The 16,525-nt window shown below is 36.9% G+C and overlaps 1 protein-coding gene across 1 annotated transcript in view; it reads left to right on the top strand.

Annotated features, from left to right (window-relative positions):
• Nucleotides 1-357: 357 nt before the first annotated feature.
• The window catches only part of sif (guanine nucleotide exchange factor still life), a 1,225,751-nt gene continuing 1,209,583 nt past the window's right edge, over nucleotides 358-16,525 (top strand). Inside the window, exon 1 of the mRNA XM_081760149.1 lies at nucleotides 358-477. The gene's annotated coding sequence lies outside the window, so the exon portion shown is untranslated. The remainder of the gene's footprint in view (nucleotides 478-16,525) is intronic.

Genomic DNA, 16,525 nt, shown 5'->3' with positions numbered 1-16,525 from the left:
TTTCTAAGAGATTAGTAACTAGTTTCGTGTTTTTCCTTTGCAGTGTTGCCCTTGTACTTTTTGCTGTGCAGTTGTTAAGTCTTTTAGAAGTAAAAGCTTCCATCCTTGTTAAATATAAAGCAGACACATCCTTTGTATTAAGGAATTACGTACATTTCCGACCACACCCTTTACCTGCTTAAAGCTGTGACCCAAGCTGGGTCACCAGCAGGTCACCCTACACCCACAACAACCCCGGGTCGATCAGGGAGTACCGAGGAGTGTAAGCGCGTCACCATAGCAACGGCGAGAGGCAAACGAGAGCGAGAGAGCAAGATTCTCGTTGTCATGGCAACGAGAGGTGGAGCCCCAGTAGGACGGAACACTGCGGCCAGTACTTGCTTGACAGCCCGGTTGAGTGTTTGCTACGGATATAATACAACATAGTGTGTGCCTCATTCCTGGGGGAGGGGGGATAGGAACTACTTATCACAACAGGTAGGAGAATACACTGTGGTGATGATGTCATCAATGTGTATGCTAGATATTTACCTTTTTCTAAATGTGACAATTCAGCTTTTTTTTAAAAACATGGAAATTGCGAAATTTGTCTCAATGTTTATATAGATGTGTATCAGTGATGCTGCACTAAAGTAATTTCAAAACACGAGAGATTTTGCTGATTCAGCTTTATTTTTTAAATCAGATATAATTACATGTATCGTGACAACAGAGGAAGAAATCGGACTTGATCGAAACGTTTATATTTCCGGGACAAGTTGTTATTCAACACGATATGATACAAATGCCCTGCGATCTTTATCTCCTGGCCTTTTTTTCTTTCACAACCCCATTTTTTTCTCTTGTTAGACGTAGAAGCGGAATCAGATCGATCGTAACGCCATGTTGGTGCCTGCAGAACTACTTGGCTTTGTGCTTGTTTTTTCTTCTGGAATGTAAAACTACAACTGATGTGATACCAGTAAAAACAAACATTACATTTTATCCCCTCTAACGACATCGGCAACTTAACGATTCTTTCGTTGAATTGTCTTTGGCTACTGGAAAAAGATTAAAAGCAGTGCAAAACTATGAAAGGCTTGTTGTAAACAACGGAAAATCGCTGCTGCTTGCTCCATGCTTTTGCCCGCACACTATTGTGCATCATTTGACCTATTTTTCTACAATTACAAATTGAAATTGTGCCGGTAAATTTGAAAAAAAGTTTCGTTAACGGAAAATCGTACACATAATCATTTCTAATAGATTTTTATTTGCGTTTTCTTTATTGAAGTAAGTAATTTATATATTTCAAATTGTCAATAGTAAATGAAAACAGCAGAAAATGATATATATATTTCCGTATCTCATCATGAAATGTCGAGTAACATATTCATAGAAAACCTAATACTCTAAAAAGATTTGCTAAGATTCTTAATGTGTTATTTGATCATTTTACTATGTAAAATGTATATTTTAGATTTGTTTTCAACGATATCTGGATTAAATTAAGTTTATCTAAGCAGTAGCTTAGCGTGCTAGTAGGAAAAGCTGTTAACTTGCGATTCCCAATTACTTTTACGATTAAATTTTAAAATAGGAATACGCTTAAATAAAATATTAACAGCTTTATTTCTTTTAGACTAGAGCAGTTTTGCTGGGTAATAATGTCAGTATTGTGGCAAATTTTACGATAAAAAATTTTCACCTACTTTTACCGACCGAATGGTGTTCAATTTGCATCGTGTCTATTTCCGATGAGAATATAATAAATCGTCAATTATTGACCACAGCTGTGTATATCATTATTTTAAGGTCAAAATTAACATTTTAAACCTATATTCTTTGTTTGTTTTACTGCTTGATTCAAATTTAGCATTCCTTTCTTTTACGTTCAACTTGTACCGATCCGAATTTCTGGAAAGTTTGAATTCTTTCCCATTGCCAGAAACAATACAAAAAGTCATCAATGCCTTTTATACACCTCAATTAAGATTTTTGAAAATGGAATGTACAATCGTCAGCTCAGAACGTGATCTCCTTCCTAGTGGTTAGCGTACATGCATTCGGTAGGTAAACCCAGGTCCGATTTCAGGCGAGACCTGATGTGACTCGGATTTCATATTAAACTATAGGTCTACGTCCCATATAGCCTTTGCGCTGAAAAAAATATTTCAAATTCGAAACCAATAATTCTTATTTTTAATAGAAGATACTATTTCTAGTTTAGTTTCAACAATTATTGTCTGCTTGTTAAACAAAAAGCTATCTTCTGTTTCTGGAGAATTATTTCTTAGCTTCTTTATTATCAACGAACTTAAAAAGTTCGTTACGGAATTCTTTATTTGTGTGTGTGTGTGTGTGTATGTTATTTGCAAATTTTTCAATTTTGAGCCCTCCGTTCGATAGAACATCAAAAACTATCTCAAAGAAGTGATGGAATTTTTTTTTATGTCACTCTTACCGTTTCCGAAATATTGGCCAAAAAGTTCGGATTTCGGGAGATTTAAGGAGCCATATCTCGGAAACCGTAAGCCATAGAGAGATAATATTGGTGTTGGTCAATATCTAAGAGGAGGTTAAACATTTTGGTACCAAATAGTAACCGTTGGCCACTGACCGCTGTTCCCAAATATTGACCAAAAAAAGTTCGGATTTCGGGAGATTTAAGGAGCCATGTCTTGGGTACCGTAAGTCATAGAGAGATTATATTTTTCGAATTTTTCAATTTTGAGCCCTCCATTTTGAGCATATGTCTTTGTAAAACAACACATCGTAGAACGTTTTAACAGAATTCATGAATAAAACATGTGGGAAAAAATTTAGTACTCAAGAGAATTGTTTAATAAGTATATTAATAAAATACATAGAACAATTGGTATAAATTCTGTAGAAGGTACTAAGAAAAATTAAATCTTTTTAAGTTCGTTGTGGAATGCTCTTGGAGCATTCTCAACTGGTTTGACTTGTTTTAGTGCTACATATAGTTTAACAACCAGAGTAAGTAACCATATTAACTACTTATAAATCTCATATAATGATAGAAAAGGGTCGTGGTTGTCAGAGACAAAAAGATTCTTACATTAACAAATACGGATACCCACAGCAATTTTTCCAAAGCTGAGCAAAAGGCCAATTCTAAAGGGGAACAAAAGACCGATTCAAGGGAGCCCAAAGACTTACTCACAAGCACATACACACTTTAGGGTATCCCTACACATAATATATAACCATCACCTAGGATTGGCAACTCTGGAAAATAAAAAAATGGCACCCCCTCAAAATTCCCTATGATATAGGTTTAAGGGTGAAGTATCTCTGTTCGGACCTATCCATAGGAAGGAAATGTATTATCGTGAACAAAAGTGCATTAGCACCTGTATTTTACATATCCTTAGTACATTTACTAATAAGCTTAATAAATACGTTGTGCTATAAATGAGAAACTGAAATCAGCATTGATAATTTTATTGTATTTACCAGTAACTGCCACTTTAAAATTATCGAAGCAGATGAAGAAAAGTACATTAATCCTTAAATGACAATTTTGGTAATTTTGGACTTGGATAATGAAATTTATTCTTTAAACTTTTACTTCAACTACGTGAAATTGCTTTAAGAAGTCCTTTTTTTCACTCTCAATAAATATAAAATTCCTTACAAGTAAATTTCAAATTTTCCCTGATACAGTCCCTGTCATCTCTTTAAAATTACCTAAACAGATAATGGTGAAAGGCGACAGTTTTGGATTTACAGAATTAAAGTTACTTCTTAAATCTATACTTCGAACTAGATGAAATTGCTTCGAACTAGATACAAATTTGCAAAAACCGATCATAAAGAGACTGATAAGAAAGTCTGTCCGGTCACCGCTTTAATAAAAAATAACAGCAATATTTCCGGCCAGGTCGGTCAAAAACCGGCCAATTGGCAACCGTACCATCACTATAGGTATTCTGCCATTATTGGCCGGTCATTTGCCGCAACTGAGAGGCTTCCACACTCCACGGTCTTCCCCAAACTTCTTCGTCTTCAGTACGTTTGTTTTGATATCATCCATCAATTGTTCTCTCCTTCGTCCTCTCCCTCTCTTTCCTGCCACCATACCTTCTAACGCGTCCCTCGTGACAATATTCCATTCAGTTTCTCTTCCTTTTCTCAATAATATCTAAAATTGTCGTTTTCTCCTTCACCATTCCTAACCCATTTTCCGCTCGACTTAATTCTCTCTATTCTTCTCCACACTCACATTTCGAAAACTTCCAGTCGTTTTTTTAAAATCACTTTTGTGTAATGTCTATGTTTCTGATCCATATAGTACAATATCCACATGAGGGATTTTATGAGTCTTTTTCTCAACTCTTTGTTCAAGCTTCCACGAAATAGTATTTTCTTCCTCCTAACAGCTTCTTTCGCCATTCCTATTCTTTTTTTTATTTCACATTCATACTTAATATCATCACTAATAACACTATTCAGGTATCGAAAACTAGTCACCTGTTCTATTTTTTCGCTTCCCACTTCTATATTTGACACCGACCGCTTTGTTCCAATCATCATGCCTTTTGCCATTCTAACCTACTTTCATCCCTTGCTCAAGTTTTCTAACATCTTATTGATTTTCTTTCCAGATTCCGAAACAAGTGCCATATCATCTTCAAATCATGTACATTTACTCATTCTACCTCCTACCGAAATGCCGCCTTGATTAACAATATATAATATAAAAAATATTTATTTAAGCACATATCCTTATTGAATATAGGTAATGAACTATATGTCTATAGTATTTAATATAAATATACGTATTACGTGCTATAGTATGTGAGAGACAATTAGTATGTTTTGAGCAGTGGCGGATCCAGAAGGTAAAAACTTGAGGGCCAGCCAGAACACAGACTATGATAGGTATACCATGAATTTGCTATAAAGTTTCAAGAATATATAAAGAACAACTTAAATTATTTTACTCACTCAAAAAACTGGGGGGTTAGGACCCCTCGGCCCGGGCTAGATCCGCCGCTCTGACATGAATTACCAATAACTGAAAATCCATGGGAGTGCCAAATGCCCCACCTTGTCCCCGCTGCGAGTAACCATGTTGCCAAAGCTGAACTTTCCTCTTACCTTGCCTTACCGCATGTAGGGATGCGCACGAGACGAGTCGAGACAGAATTTTTCTTACAAAATTCGAGTCGAGACACAGCTCTTCCAATAGAGAAATATAGATTTTTCGAGTCAAGACATCGCTTTTACAGCACATTTTCGAGACGAGACAGCCTCAAATCTTGTCTCGTGCGCATCCCTAACCGCATGAAAGGTGAGTTGAAAACAGGGCCAGGTTAATCCATCTGGAGGCTCGGGGCTAGAAAAATTATGTAGCCCCTGCTGACTTCGCCTAATACATTTCTGTAAAAGTACAGTAGGAAAGTTAAGGGAATACACGTAGTTCTATGACATCAACTATGCAATGCAGAGAAAATATGAATCACGGTTCTCATGCACTATATTTGATCTTTTCTAAAACTGATTTATTCTGATTCATTAAGACAATGGCTGTAACAAACGAAGAAATTTCTTTCATATTTTTGGCCATATTTTAACTTATGATGAAAAAATGAAATGAAAGTTTACGTCCCACGGTTATGTCGGCTAGTCTAAAGGAGACGGTGACGATGAGAAATGTATGAAATGGTGGAATGAATAAAATGAGAGGAAACGAGAGAACCTCGAGAAAGCCCACGAGTACGGTGTTTGTCCGCCACACAGTCCATACGGCACGAGCTGGGATCGAACCAGGGACCCCAAGCACCGGACCTGAACGCTCTACCGGGTGCACTGAAATTGTGCAAACTTTCACTCCCTTATCGGTTTACACAGATAAAGCCTTAATGAGCAGGCAACAAAATTGGCAAAAAAAATGTTGTGCAACGTTGCCATCAATACCATAAGCATTTCCACTAATATAGACAGTGACCAAAACACAAGTCGTTTTAGGTTAAAAAAAAAGTGTTCTATCTTCTACGTACTTTCTGTATGAAACAATGTAGGCGGTCAGGATGTCACATACAAATGGATGTATACAACATTTAGCTGACGAAGGTAACATAAGTATATGCATGTGATATACGGAAAACTGTTAGATGTCAGACATCCTGCAATGGCATGATGTAACATCTAATTGCAGTGCCTATGTAGCATACGGATAACGTACGCTCCGTACTGATTTCTATAGTAAGCAAAAGGATACCGTATATTTGTACAATATACCGCTGTCCGGAGAACGGATTTTTTCTCTGTGTATTTCTAGAAGTTCCCTTTAAATATCGTAGACAGGCGTTCAACAAGAGATAAGGATTTGTTTACGTGTTCCGGTTTTGACCAATCACAAACAAGCATTTGTTTTTTATATTTCAGGTGTGTCTACCACGTATTTTAGTAACTGTCCTTTCACTTTTCTATAAATAATCCTTATATTTGCATTTGCAACTTATGGTTAGTTACTGTTCATAGGTGCTTTGAGGAAGATATGTTATATATTATTACTTTATAAATTGTTACAAAAATGAGTGGTCAGTTTGCCGGTTGCGGATATAATAATAATATAAGAAGCCAATAAGAAACGAAAATCACAACGAGCCAATCAGGATCGAGAATTAATAGCAAATTTTAGTGAGGAGGGTACTATAAACAAGAAGCAATAAAATGGAGAAACATCAGCGTAATATTCAAGATGGAGTTTATATTGACGAAAATAGAAAAAAAAATGTGTACCTTGTGTATTATAGGAAAGCTTTAAGTATCGTTTCTTTCGCCAAGGATAAATTTCCTGAATCCTGTTGTTGGCAACGTCGCGGTGCAAATTTGCGCAATTTCAGCACTTCCTGCTCCGCGTTAATAAACCATAGATTACAGAGACTATCAAAGATTTAATCCTTAGAAAAAATTTGTGCAATGTCGTTGCACCACATTACCATAATTATTTCGACTAATAGAAGCAGTCACAAAATGCAAGTCGTTTTAGCAGTGGTGCCCCCCCCCCTTATGCCCATGACGCACCCCCCCAATTGTCTATCCGTAGGTGTTCTTTCATGAAAAAAATCTTCTTTTTGATTAATTTTTACACCCCACTCAAACATATTTTATATAGATTTTAACCCCCCAAATATTTCAATGACGTAGTTTGCGTCATAGCCCCCCCCCTCTGTGGGCACCCCTGGTTTTAGGGGAAAATACAAAGTAATGAATGACAATAGCATTTTCAGTTATCGCTATTATATAAGTACACGGGCGAAGTTAGAGAGGGGACAGGGGAACATGTTCCACTCAATAATTTTCTTGATCATATCTAACTGTAAGGTTGCCTATAAGAGCACAGTTTTAAGAAAATAGTTATTAGAAAAGTGTAACGAAAACAAGCCTATAAAAAATAAGCAAAAAAATATAAATATTTCTAAAAGTTCCCTTTAAATATCGTTTACAGGCGTTCGACCAATTAGAGATAAGGATTTGTTAACATTTTCCAGTTTTGGCCAATCACAAACAAGCATTTGTTTTTATATTTCGGGTGTGTCTACCACGTTTCATAGTAACTGTACTTTCACCTTTCTATAAATGATCCTCATATTTGCATTTGCATCTTAGTTGCTGTTCTTAGGTGTTGTGAAAAAGGTTTGTTATGTATATTAGTGGATCAAAAGATCCAATATATTTCAGGCAAAAATTTTCTTGTAGGCCTTCTATTACGGGAACTACATATAGTGTAGTCAAACCAAAATTATAACTTAGCTCAGTCTGATGTGCTTATTACGTAAAAAATACGAATACTAGATTTAGGAGCCGTTCAAAAATTTTGTGGCCCCTAATCTAAAAAATCCAATTGATTTCATTCAATCAAAAATTTTCTTATACGCCCCATATCTGGAGAATTAGACCTACATATAATGTAGCCTAATCCAAACTATCACTTAACTCAGTACGATGTGCTTATTCCGTTAAAAAAAAAAAGCGAAAACTTGATTTAAGGGACGTTTAAAATTTTGATTGACCCTGACCCCCCCCCAAAAAATAAGTATATTTCATTCAATCAAAAATGTTCTTGTACGCCCCATATATGGAGAACTACATATACAGGGTGTCCGAGAAGTCCTTCCCTGATTACAGAAATTGATAACTCAGGCTAGAAATAAGATAGAAATATGAAACTGGTGTTGAATTGTTTACAAACTATAAAAGTTTTGGTCACATCAGTACACTTCCACATGAGCACCCTTGGTAGAACGTAGCACATCTAGGCGATATTCAATTTCCATCCACACATTAGCCAACATCACTGGAGGGATCGATGCAACGACTGTGGTTATTCGTTGCTGCAGGGTTTCAAGATCTGGTACACGTGTTCGGTAGACCTCATCCTTGACATAACCCCATAAAAAGAAGTCTAATGGGGTTATGTCAGGAGAGCGTGGAGGCCAAGCTGTTGGTCCATCACGACCAATCCATCGCCCAGGAAATGTCCTATCGAGATAGGCACGGACGTCCAAACCCCAATGAGGTGGTGCACCGTCTTGCTGAAAAACGACATCGGGCCGATACTGAAGCAGCTGAGGAACAGCATACAGCTGCAACATATCCAGGTACACTGCAGATGTGATGGTATCCTCAGCGAAGAAGAATGGCCCGATAATTCGATCGTGCAATAACGCGCACCAAACATTCACCTTTGGACTGCCTCTGGTGAACTCCCTGACCTCCCTGGAGGGTTCTGAACCTCAAATGCGTACATTATGGCGATTCACTACTCCACTGACAAAGAATGTCGCTTCGTCGGAAAAGGCAATTCGTCTGAGATAACCATTATCGTCCTCAATACGTGATAGCATTTCGACCACAAAGTCATATCAACGTGTACCGTCGTCGGGCAACAAGGCCTGAACGAGTTGCACTTTGTAAGCACGAAACAATAAACGTTTGTGTAAAATGTCATGGATAGAGCTTTTTGGCATCTGTAATTCACGTGAGGTCCTGCGCACCGATTTCTTAGGACTTCTCAGAAAAGACTGCCGCACAGCCTCCACCGTGTCTGCTGAGGTTCTTGGTCGACCAGACCTCGGAAGGTCAGCAACCGACCCTGTGTTCTTGAACTTCTCATACCAGGCTTTAATGCTCTTGACATCAGGTGGAGTCCTCCCAAATGTTGTCTGGAACTGTCTCTGCACCGTGGTTGGTGATCGTGTCTCATGGTACCACAGGACACACTGTGCCTTCTCCTGGTTGGTTGGCATGGCTTCTTGGGCTTCTTACTTCCCAAATTATCACTTGACTCAGTATGATGTACTTATTCCGTAAAAAAAAAAAAAAAAAAAAAAACTCGATTTCGGGGCCTTCAAAAAATTTGTGAGCCCTCATCCAAAAATTAATTATTGGCCAAGATTTCAATCTTTTGATGCATTTGCACCGGCTCTACCACTGAACCACCGCGTCCCCCTATCTTATGATGATGATTGTACCTTGTATGATTCTTTATAGGCAGCCAATTGAGATTTCGATCAGAGTGAAGGGCTCCTGTCACCTAAAGGCAAGATTCGACAGCCCCCCACTAAGCACCATCTTAATCTGGCCTAGGTGGCCAATGTCCAAAGAAATTTCACACGCAATGTAGTTGATAAGCGGCATAGAAAAGTATAACACAGCACAGATGGGACATAAGTATAACAATCGATAAGATCTCATTCAGAGAAATAAAATAATACAAGTGACCGAATCCTCATGCGTAGCTTTTGAGAATATCGAGGGAAACGAAATATTTTTGTTAAACTAAAAAAAAAAAATATTGACGCTGTATACGATAACCACGCCATCTGTTAAGATGAAATTGAACTTGAAGTATATCTTTAGTGAGCCTTTTTTATTAGACGATAGTACAAAAGAGTGTTTAATGAGTGTAAAAGAGTGTGTACATAGCGAAAAAATTATTATTAACTTTTAAAAGGCTTTAATTTTTGTTTAATACGTGTATATGGAAAGATGACACATAGCACATCAATAGATGATATCGAGCCCTGTAAAATGAACTTCTGGTGCTTGAGGTCCCTAGCTCGGTCCCTGGCCAAAGTAGTTCGTGGTGGACAACATGGGGTCCGTGGGTTTTCTGGGTACTACCGTTTCCTCCCACATTATCATTCCACCAAATTCTTCCATCACCATTCACTAGTCTTAATCATCGTCTCCTTTAGCCTAAAATAGCATAATCGTGGGACGTTAAACTGAAAGATTCCATTTCCACTCCATTTGCAATAAAATGAGATGTTTGTAAACACTGGCGTAAATGCCGGGGAGGGATGAGGGGGACGTGTCTCTCCAATCTTGGAATTAGATTTGAAATGTGTTCCTTTTTTTTTTAAAAAAAAAAGAAAAATGTGATGATTTGCGTCTGACTATCACGAAGGAAAGTGAGATGAAATAGATATCCCTTTGCTTGTTTCATTAAAAAAAAAAAAAAAAAAAAAAAAGAATCGCATTCTTTAATATTTCAAACTGAACTTCGTGTTCTGGCGCATTTAGGTCACATCAATCTGTATTAATTCCGCTCCCGCTACTTGGACATAAATTACAATAAGTGTCAGAGGAGGATATATTCCTCTCCTCATGCTGAAAAAATGTCTCAGCTGTAGATATGGGTACAAGTCCCGGGGAAATGGGGGGACATGTCCCTCAATAATACGGTTTGAAAAGTACTTTTTGGTAATACATCGCCTGATATATAATATACAACAGGTAGACCTCAGAAGTCAGATTCATTTACAGTGGCGGATCTAGAAGTTGAAAGCTGAGGGGGCCAGCCAGTACCCAGACTATGATAGGTATATATAAAATTTCAAAAGTATATTAATAATAGCTCAAATTATTTTGTTACTAAGAAAAATAGGAGGGCTAGATCCCCCGGCCCTGGCTAGGATCCGCTACTGTTCATCTACCGTAATATGATTCTCACCTCTTCTTCCCCGAATAAGCCTCAAATCTGCGCCTCCCAATGTTGAAGACAATTCTGCTCCCCTGATCCTTTACAGCAGTGTTTTCCAACTTCATAAATATTTTAAATATCGCTTTAAAAAAAAATATGGGAACTGTTTTACCTTCCCCCCTCCAATGTTGAAGACAGACTTACGCCACTGCTTGTAAACTAAATTTTCATGTTAATTTTCGAGAAAATTAAAAAAAAAACTAATCTTTCTGGTACTAGAAAGTATGTCATTCGTTGCCAATAGTAATTAATTGGGACCGGATTTTAAGGTACAAAAATGTGGTAGGTAAAAGGGAATAAAAGGTGCTGAAAATCATTGAAAAAGGTGCAAAAAAAAAAAAGTGCTAATAGGATATATCTTTATAAGGTGCTACAGTTACGTGAATATTCTTTATTCATTACACCAGCAAATACTGTTAAAAACTGGGCTTTAAACATTTGACATAAATTGCAAAATTGTTTTATTTATTCTCATAAACTTGTACAGTATTCAACATTCTTGTAATGAAATTGTGGTTAAAACCAATTCGGTACTTTAAAAAAAAAAAAAAAAAAAAAAAAAAAAAAAAAAAAAACTAATTTAGCAATATTGTGGCTTGAAAAACTGTTCCATACTACTGGGTTTTAAGGAACTGGCTATACTTGATTATGCACAACATTTCTATGGTTTCCAATGTTAATTTCTGTCGCTTGGACTTCAGGTGATCCTTAAATATTGCTCGACATGAATGGAAACCAGTGGTGCATACGTAAGCACATGGACAGGAAGTTCAGTTGACGTTGCAAAGATTTCTACGTCCGGATTGTTTCGCAAATTCAGCTCAAATTTGTCCGTAGTAAATCCGTCAAGGTTGTGTCTAAATTTACGGAATATTATGTGCAAACCAGATTGAAAATAAAACATATTGTCCTGTCCAAATTTTTAAAAAATATAGAGAAAAGGGACAATAAAGGTGCTAAATTCTAAAAGAAGTTAAAAAAGGGGAAATTTTATTAATTTAGCAAAAAAAGGTGCAACATTCACGAAAAAGGTGCAACAAAGTGCCTTCATTTCAGTTCGTTTTATGTCCGGAAATTCATATTTTGAACTTTGATTGTTATAACAACTACATTTTTAGAAAAGGTGCTACACCTTAAAATTTGCTCTCTAGTAATTAATAATTTAATTTGCTGCTGAAGAAGATTTATTTATTTACATTCTAATGTACCGGGAGTCTCAAAAGTCCCCTGTCAAGGGTAGCTCTGCTATTATCAGAGTTACAACAAAAATGTAATAGTGAAATTCGTCTCCAAATATGATGTTTTCAATCTAAGTGAAGCATTTTTTTTTAATCGGACGAGCCGTTTGGGCTGTACACTCTTTATGCACCCAATGTTAAATGAAAATGCAACGTTACCATTTACATGGATCACAACATAGGCCTAAGTGAATGAAGTTACTGTCTTTTATACTAACGTATCGATGACCCATTTCAAACATGTCCCCATTTACAACGATACTTGTATTTTAACATCTTTATTATATCTTTATTTGTATTTATGGTCAAAATGTACTTTTAAAGAATGCACAAGCTGTTCAAAAAAGGAAGAAGAAGAATATGAAAAGAGAAATAGAAGTAATTTCTTTTCTGTTGTTATGTGATGATATTTTATTATGATAGTGATTCGACGATGTGAATTGAGCTGTCATAGCAACGAAAAAATAAATAATTCCATAACAGAGTATCCATCTCGTGAAATCTATATGTACACTTTTTAAAGAGTGTAAATGTTTAACTTGTTTCGTAGTACAATAAAAGGCAATATCATGATGCAGTGTGTAAAATTGATTTTGATATATCAGTAACCTTTGATATATCCCCTCTCACACCCGCTCTATTAATGGCAACGTTGCATTTTGATTTAACATTGAGCGCATAAAATGTGTACAGCCCAAAAGCCTCATTCGATTTTTTTAAAAAAAATCCTTCATTTTAGATTGAAAACATCATATTTGGATACGGTTTCCCCCTCTTACATTTTATTGTAACTCTGATAATAACAAAGTTACCCCTATGTTAGGGGACTTTTCAGACACCCTGTATATCTCTTTAAAAATCACTGTTAATTAATAGATTTATCTATTTTTGTTTGGCTCCTCATGACGGTGAGTTACATACTGCTATTAGACACACACATTATTTATAACGATTTTCTATAATATTTCTGTTATAAACTGTGGAGAGTTTATTTTTGTGTTTAAGAAGAATTCTTTAAGAGCTGTAACATTGAACTTTATTTTTCCTGAGCACAAACAGAGACTACTATAGACCTATATACTAGTACACCAGTGTAAAGAAGGGCAATACATATAGACAATTCCTGTATTGTAGAGGCATAAATACGGATATTTATTTATGAAGGTAAGAACTCCTATTTTTTAAGTTCTACACAGACAGCCCTAAGTACAAGGTATGGCATAAAAATATACACTTGTCCGTAATAGGGCACACACATATATCGTAGTGATACTAAACACACTGCCAACAATATGAATAATACACAATAAAAAATGGTTGTGTTAATTCAACTCAATTTTAACACAGGGCAGTGGTTCCAGCGTGACTACCACTATGCGGTGTTAGTTTAACAGATACCCCGCGGTGTTGGCGTTTAACACAGGGGGTGTGTTACGTCTTTAACACACAACCGGTGTTGAGCCGTGCCGTAAGCGTTAATGAACCACAAAATTACTCCCTCAAAATATGTTAAATCGCCTATATGAGTAATTTGTTTACATTATGCGAAGTCTAACAAAACACTTGAAACAAGTAACAAAAATTACTCCAGTGGCGGTGGGAGGCACGAACCACCAACCTTTCAATTACTAGCCGCGTGCTCTTCCAACTTGGCCACGGAGGCGATGAAGAAAACGTCGTTTGTAGAGGGATAAATTGTTGAGGTCTTTTGAATGTGGCTAATCAGAGTGCTCCTTTAAGCCGCGTATATACGACGATAACCGTTCGGGATAAGGTAAAATCTGCTCGTCATGTAGATCTAATTTTATAACAAAATTACGACTATCTATGTACTTTATTTTATAGTTCTTCCATATTCACTTTCAAATGATCGGCGCCAGTTGCCATCTAATAAAGTTGATGCGTTTGTTGCTTTTAGTACACAATTGCTTAGAAAAAGAAGCAATAAATGCACCAAATCTGGGAGATGAATTTAGAACACCTAAATGGCACATGCCTACCACATCTTGTGCTGTTAGGGTTTCTTCAGAAACATTATGTAAAACAATTGAAAACATATCGCGCGGTTTGCAGTTTGAAATTTTGCGTATACCTGAATTTGTTTAAGTATTTCTTTCTACTGTGTTTGTCTGTAACTTCAATTCATAAGCCTTTATAATTAGATGCCCAACATATTTGGCAATCACGCAGAAAACAACACCGAAGATTCTACACTTGTGTTAATTTAACACACAGGCTGTGTGTCATGTCAACTACCGGCATTTGACACACAACTCCAAATAGAGAGTGAGTTGTTCTAACCACTTGTTTGTGTTATATTTTAACACAATCGTGTTAACACATACGCATGTCGTTGAAATAACACAACGATTTTTTACAGTGTACTGTCACTAAACACACTGCAAGAAGACTCAAGAAATATTAATTTTAGTGGAAACAATGCTAGTTTAGTCACTAGACCACATTTAAAAGGTGCTAAATTTCTATTCTAACAATATAAATGAACCAATTGTTTTTGATAAAAATATCCTTAAAAATTTCTAGATCAAGCGACAAAGTGCTACATTGGTAAGACTGATAAAAGAGACAAACGACAACCGCCTCACGTTTCCGCGCATGTGTATAAATTTTTGACGTACAATTATATAATCTCAAACATTGCCCCAGTGATCAAAACATAACATATTAATCCGTCAAAACTAATGAAAACAAGGCAGTAGATCATTTTGACATGCTATAGTTGCTCAAATTTCTTATGTTCATGGCGGACATATCCGCAATGTCAAAAATCGACATATTTTCTTATGTCCACCATTAGAAGGCAATTCATTTGTACACATTAAAGTATGTCCAAATTTGAAGACATGCATTTTTGTGTCGTTTTGAGTCGTTTCGAGCTGTGTGTATAGTTGTGGCTCAAAATCTGTTTCACATAACTAAAGATATGCCACATTGACTTGATCCCTAGTCTTCCGTAGCAAGCGCTGCTATCGGCTGAAGAAATTCACTCGCTTTCTCTCGCTTAGCAACAGCTGAACCCTTATTGGCTCAACGCGTGGGTGTGTGAGGGTGTGAGTTTTAGTTCGCATTTTTGCCACGGCTCAAGACATTTTGGCAGCACAATAGCAGACTGCCTCAAACTTGAGGTTTACATGCACTCATGACCTTCAGCTAATCTCTTCAACTTGTGTAGCAGTTACCCAAGGATGTTATAAAATAGAGGACCTGCCCCTACAAGAAAATCGTGAGCATACGTCACAGCTTCGCTATATCTACTCTGCCCACTCCGCGCCAGTAAGATTGCAATGTTTCTAGCCAACAATCATTGCGGAAGAAGGAGCCAATCAGACGTGTCGGTTTAGACGATGCTCGGTTTTTTTTTTTTTTGGGCTTCATTGAGTTCATATGATGAAGATACGCATGGGCAGATCCTCTATTTTATAACATCCTTGCAGTTACCACTATTTTTTATCGTCGAATAATGGATAAGTCAGGTATGGTGTACTTTCGTCATTTATTTCCGCCATTGTTTTTCCTGGGCTCCAAAGGAATATGCTTCATAATTATATAACTTACAATGCAATGGATGGGTCAAGCATGACATACTTCCACCAGTACTTTTGGTATTATTTGTTTCCAGTGGGTTTCAAAGAAATGTGATTTATGTAGAACTTAAGGTACAATGGATGGATCAAGCATGACGTTCTTCTGCCGGTACGACCCGTGTCATTTCTTTCTAGTGGGTTTCAAAGAAATGTGAGTTATGTAGACCTTACAATAAATGGATGGGTCAAAAATGATATACTTCCGCCAGGGCCGGATCCAGGATTTCTTGAAGGGGGGTGCACCAATAAGTACCACTACATTTGATTTAAATTTTTTAAAGTTTTTAAATGCCTTTAGGCATCTGTGGTGTGAATGAGAGATTTTACTTTGTTGAGTGAATCCTTTTCCTTGAACCTTCAGAAAATCGACTTAAACTATTGCTTTTGCGAAACTAAGCTTTCTTTTAAGCCTCAAACGGACATGACAGCAGAAAGTTTCGGAAAATGTTGCTTTTTCACTGCTAGGTTCTCATTTTAGATAGTGTATATTTACAGTGAGGGGCGGTGCATGTGCTCCGGTGCACCCCCCTAAATCCGGTCTTGACTTCCGCCAGTACTTCCGGGATTGTTTGTATCCAGTGAGTTTTAAAGAAATCTGATTCATATAGAACTTACGGTACAATGGATGGATAACGTCATTCCGCCAGTACTTCCAACATAATCTGTTTCCGGTGGGTTTG

The sequence above is a fragment of the Thermobia domestica genome, chromosome 5 (assembly GCF_964235325.1).
Source record: "Thermobia domestica chromosome 5, izTheDome1.hap1.1, whole genome shotgun sequence".
Lineage (NCBI taxonomy): Eukaryota > Metazoa > Arthropoda > Insecta > Zygentoma > Lepismatidae > Thermobia > Thermobia domestica.
This window is presented reverse-complemented; position numbering and strand designations above follow the sequence as displayed.